Below are 6,026 nucleotides of genomic sequence, written 5' to 3'. Positions count from 1 at the left end.
GGAATCAAACTAATCGAAAATCTGTGGGGCCTCCTGGATCTGTTGACTCCTTAGCCTAGAAAGCTAGCGCAGCTGGCTACGGTTCTGGAGTCCGAATGGCTCCACATCCCTTTTGATATCTTTCAGAACGTCACTGATTCTCCTTCTGCACGTCGGCGTTAGAAAAGATGGTTATTCAGGCCTTTGATGGATAATCACATTAATGTGACTGGACTATGTGTGAAACTTAACCAACTGACAGAACGCAAATATGAAACTTCCTGGCAGATTAAAACTGTTTGCTGGACCGAGACTCGAACTCGGGACCTTTGCCTTTCGTGGGCAAGTGCTCTACCAACTGAGCTACCCAAGCACGACTCACGCACCGTCCTCACAGCTTTACTTCTGCCAGTACTTCGTCTCCTACCTTGCAAACTTCACAGAAGGTCTCCCGCGAAATTTGCACTCTATAGCGGAGTGCATTTTCCTGCAAAAGGCAAAGGTCCCGAATTCGTCTCGGTCCAGCACACCGTTATAACCTGCCAGGAAGTTTCATATCAGCGCACACTCCGCTGTAGAGTGAAAATTTAACTCTATAAACATCCTCTAGGCTGTGGCTAAGCCATGTCTCCGCAATATCCTTTCTTCCAGGAGTGCTAGTTCTGCAAGGTTTCGCAGGAGAGCTTCTATGAACTTTGGTAGCAGAGGAGGTAATGGCGGAACTAAAGCTGTGAGGACGGGACGTGAGTCGTACTTGGGTAGCTCAGTTGGTAGAGCACTTGACAACGAAAGGCATAGGTCACGAGTTCGAGTCTCAGTCCGGCACACAGTTTTAATCTGCCAGGAAGTTTCATATCAGCGCACACTCCGCTGTAGAGTGAAAATTTCATTCAAGAACGCAAATATGTCTACACTCTGAACGCCTTCTATACTATCCATTAACATTTTTATTGTGAGTCTGTGTAAATTTTTATATGAATGCGTAGTGTTTGTTCTTTCAGACATGTGTGACGGAACAGACACCACTCATTTAAGTAATTTGATTGGTCTCGCTGGGCAATGGTTCCACCTTCTTCAGTGCGGTTGCACAGATACGCCCGACCTCCTGTGGGAATCTCAGAGTAGCGAATAGTGAATGTAATGGATAGATAGCTAGTGTACGATTGGAGTGTGAATCGGGTGAATCGGCGGTGAGGCGTGTAAAGATCGTCCGTGCAGTCACAATAACGCTGTGTGCCGCATGGTGCCGTTGTTAACGCACCTGCCTCGGAAGCAGACGATGCTGGGTTCGAATCTCTGTCCCAGTACACATTTCCTCTTGTCACTGCTGATTCCGCGTAATGTCCTGATACAGCTGACAGCAGTGATCCCCACCCGTTCCTTCGTTTTCCCCACCTTTAATTTACGTAAATGTAATTTTTGCTCAGTAACTTACGGCTGACGATCAAACCAAATACCTTAAATACTATATCGCTAATGGGCACCCGTCGCCTAGCGTTTGTCTTTATTACCAGAGCGATACTATTCCTCATTCAGTATTCACTTTTCTGGCCAGATTCTGTGTATGAGTAGGAGCCAAAATTCTACTGTTCCCATAGCAGCAGATCATAAGCTGCAAAATTAATGTTTTGACCTCAGTACTGATATAGGATCGAATCTTTAATGTATAAACGTCTCTTTTGAAGAATAACTACGGAAGGTAAAATGCGTGGAACATTCGTTTATAATAACAACTTTATTCACACATTGTTATTAATCATATTTAATCCAGGTGTGATGTAGAGATGGTGTACTTAGAAAGTAGTGTATAGTGTGAACCGTGCGTGGCTCGTGTTCGTGCCATATCTCATTTGACATCCTGTTTTTACTGTACTACCACCTCGTTATGTTAATTTCAATTACTGGTGTCACTCAGTTGCCCCACATCCTGCCCGTGAGCGGCAGCAGCGGCGCTTATCGATATAAGCCCTGGCGTATTATCTTTGCTGACTGCTATTACTTCTGTCGTGTGTTCTGAGTTAGTTTGGATCTGCCAGTGAGTTGGGAGGCGCTAGCAGTGCAGTTCGGACCTGGCAGTGTTTGACAGGACGCGGCAGAAGTTCAGTCGGGGCGCGGCTGAAGTGAGGTCCGGACAGCCATGGCTCGCCCAACTGTTGCCGATACATATCACTGTAGTCGAGACCACCTTGGCTGCTCGTCAGTCGGTCGTCTTGTCGGACGATGTAAGTTGGCCGGCGATCGCTTATGGGTTGCCTGCGTGTGCCGAGTCGTGATTCGTCCTTGTTGTTGCACAGTCGCCGCCATTAGTATTGTCTAGTCTTTCGTGCAAGTGTTCGTGAAACTGTGTGTAGCTTGTGATGTCGACTGCTCAGTTATTTAGGTGTTGTCTCCGTGCTCGTGTGTGGCAGTCGGTCGGTTGACGTAGATCAGCGAGGAAATCTCCACGAGCCGTAGTCTGGCCGGGCTCACTGGCCGTCTCTACTCAGTGTCGGAGTGTGTGGGGCTGTTCCCATTGCTACGAGGTCCATGGCTCACCGACCCTGGACACGAAAGTTGAGTTTGGATTTAATTTACCAACAAGTCAAGACTGTTCACACTGTGCCGTTTGGTTCTTGTTGTTGGCTGTTGGGACATTCCCGCAAGAACGACGTATGTGTTCGAGTTAGCGAAGGTTAGCCACCGTCCGGTGGAGTCTAACCGTATTTGGTAATTTGCAATTGAAGTGCACCAGTGGAATTTTCTGTCTTGTGTCCGTTAACGTTCCGGTTACCTTTATAAACTCAGGCAGTGTCCTTTCCTCACCGTGTTGTAGCTGTCCAGTACGGTGTGTAGTTGACAGCTTGGTTGTGAGAGTCCATGCCTTTTACGTTTTGCATTGAACCCCCGGTTGTGTGCTGGTCGAGTAGAACGCAAGTTATCGTGTCGGTGTGTCCGTTGACTGTCTGTTGGTTGGGTTGTCGTCGGATCGAGAATGGTTGCGCCCACTGCCTGTCTCACCTTTTTTTTTTCTTTATTGTGATTTTAAACACCTTGTACAAAGGCGGGCTGTCAGCAGCACAATACGCTGCTCTTCATCCTTGAGTTTGACAACAAGTAGTACATAAAGGTGACACAGAGAAGACAGTCAAAACGGCGGGCAAAAAATGTAGACACTAAAAATCGAAAAAACATGGAGCCGTTCACGCTGGACGAGAAACAGCACTAACACTAGGTGACACGGTGCACATAACATGGATGATGGCGACGGCATGTGAACGGTGGTGGCGTGACGGCGAACAACACTACACTCAAACGAAGGCACACACACGAAACACTGACGGCGACGATCTCCGGCGCGCGAATGTTCACTGAGCGTGTACGAGTCCGGGGACCAGCCAAGAGTGGAGGAGGAGGAGGAGGAGAAGGGGAATGGGAGAGGGGCGAGTACAGATGCCATGGGCAGAGGAGAGAGAGGGGGAGGGAGGAAGGGGGAGGGGAAGCCCGGGGGAAGAGGGGAGGAGGAAGGGGGGAAAGGAAAGAGAAGGGAAGGGAAGGGAAGGGAAGGGAAGGGAAGGGAAGGGAGGGAGGGAGGGATGGAGGGAGGGAGGGAGGGTGCCTAAAGAAAGGACACATGAAGTGGGGGGAGGATCAAAGTTGATAGGAGGGGTAGATGGAGGGGAGGAGGACATCATCAGGGAGGGGGAGCTGGCGGAAACCACCTTGGGAGAGGGTAAGGAGGGTGCAGAGATGGAGACCGGGTGGGACGTGGGAATACAAGCGCGGCAGCGGGCGGGGGTGGGAGACGATCGGGGAGACTAGCGGGTGAGGAGGATCAAGTTTACGGGAGGTGTACAGGATCCGTATCCTTTCAAGGAAAAGGAGGAGGTGGGGGAAGGGGATGAGCTCATACAGGATCCGCGTGGGGGAGGGGAGGCGGATGCGATAGGCGAGGCGGAGAGCATGGCGTTCAAGGATTTGGAGGGATTTGTAAAAGGTAGGGGGGGGCGGAGATCCAAGCCAGATGGGCATAACAAAGGATAGGGCGGATGAGGGACTTATAGGTGTGGAGGATGGTGGAGGGGTCCAGACCCCACGTACGGCCGGAGAGGAGCTTGAGGAGACTGAGTCGGGCGCGTGCCTTGGCTTGGATTGTCCGGAGGTGGGGACTCCAGGAGAGGCGACCTGTCTCACCTAAGTGATGGTTAGTATTTAAAGCGCTGGCCGACCCCCGAATCTTCCGAGCGCCGTTAGCTGCACTGCCTTTCCTTATTTTCTGTTGTGTGTATTTGTATGGCTCATAGCCGAAGGTTTTGAATTAAAGTTGAATTGTTTTTAGTGGTGTTTTAAGTCATGGGCTTTCAGCCACATTAAAATTAAATTTCCTTGCTTGACAAATGCTAGATTGATTAAAATATTTTTTTCTAAAGATAAAGCCTTGGGCTCTCTGCCTACGAAAAATTATTTTCGTTGTGTTTTAAGTCATAGACCTTCAGCCGTTTTAAAATTAAGGATCTTTGTCTTTCGAGCATCAGACTGTTTGGGACCTTCAGCCTAATTGAAGATAAGGCCTTTGGCCTTGTGTTTTTTTATTTAATTTTACTTTGAGTCTTAAATCATGGGCCTTCATCCGTCTTTAAATTAAGTTTGTAGCTGTTCAAGTGTTTGATTTTTGGGCCTTCAGCCAAATTATGGAACTTCTGCCTTCTAAATATTCTCTTTGGCGTCTGAATTTTGAGTTAATGGCTTTCAGCCGTTATTTTTTTAATTAAAGTGGTTGTGCCGTTACGGCATAAGATGGTGTGGCTTATTCAGCCGATAACTAAGTTCAAGAATTTGTACTGTAATGTTTGGCCATATAAATAAAGTTATATGTGTTCGAGTGTAACTGACAGCCACTGATTTTGGGCCCTTTCCACAATTCCAAGTACCTGACCTGTCCTGTCCTGCGGGTTTAGCTGGGCGTTTCACAGCGAAAGGACGATTTTAAGCTGTCACCAGAGAAAGAACGTCATTATTACGCAAATATATATTAGTGGTAATCAAGGATCCTACGGATATACGCTTACGGATAGGAAGCTTTTCATAACCATTCTACACTGAAATAAATGGTGATAGCATTTCTTATTTATTATTACGAGCTATGCAAGTTTCTAAACTACACTTTATTTTCGCGATCGCTACTCTCCCTGGGTCTAGTCACTTGGCCAGTATTCTAGAAAGTATGGTCGTGTTGAGAAATTAGTTGTGTAACTTAGTGCCCTGATATTTATCTCCAATTTTTAGTTTTTTGGATCTGACTTAGTAATACAGTAACTCGATTTTAACAATATAATTTGTCTGACGGGAGGCAGAAACATATAATAAAAAATTTACAAGCCAGTCACAATGTTTCTCTACAACAGCACCGTTAGTCTGTGTAAGACTTTTCAAACTTTCTGTTTTAGCCTCTCGACAGTGAAACAATTCTGTGACTATTCGACCCGTCCTTATTTCTACGCTTATTGGATCCAGTTAGACCCGCCTATAATAAGGCGCGTATTCGTCAGCAGTATTCAAGTATTCCTGTACAGTTGATTTGCAGGCAATATATTTTGCAGACAATCTGTTACTCATTATCCTGTCAAAGATTCACAGCCTATCATTTGCTGTATCTATAAAAGAGACTATTTCGTGGCCCCTCCTCAATCTATACCCGTTGTTATTATGAAACACTTGTATGTGACTCTGTTAGTGACCGTCATAGAACGTCCCACGGTTTTACGTTTTACGGCGTATACAACTACGCATTTCTCTGCATTAACAACTGAAACCATTGCGAGAAGCGGCACTCCAAGTAATTATCCAAGATCATGAGTAGAGTCTATGAGTGTGGAGACATGCCAAGAGACTTCCGGAAAAATATGATCAACACAACAGCGAAAATAGAATAGACAACTAAGTGCAAGATCTACAGCACAATCAAGTAAACAGCTCACAATCCAAATTACTGACAGGGATAATTATTGCAGGTGACGCCCTTCGTGGACTAATTAAGCTTCCACAGGATTGTGATGAATTATGATCAGATG

General features: G+C 46.6%; 1 non-coding gene across 1 annotated transcript; it reads right to left on the bottom strand.

Moving 5' to 3' along the window:
• Nucleotides 1–278: 278 nt before the first annotated feature.
• Trnas-cga (transfer RNA serine (anticodon CGA)) lies at nucleotides 279–353 on the bottom strand. The gene has a single exon. It is a non-coding gene; the product is annotated as a tRNA-Ser (tRNA).
• Between the last annotated feature and the right edge of the window lie 5,673 nt (nucleotides 354–6,026).

Source organism: Schistocerca cancellata, chromosome 9, assembly GCF_023864275.1.
Source record: "Schistocerca cancellata isolate TAMUIC-IGC-003103 chromosome 9, iqSchCanc2.1, whole genome shotgun sequence".
Taxonomy (NCBI): Eukaryota; Metazoa; Arthropoda; class Insecta; order Orthoptera; family Acrididae; genus Schistocerca; species Schistocerca cancellata.
This window is presented reverse-complemented; position numbering and strand designations above follow the sequence as displayed.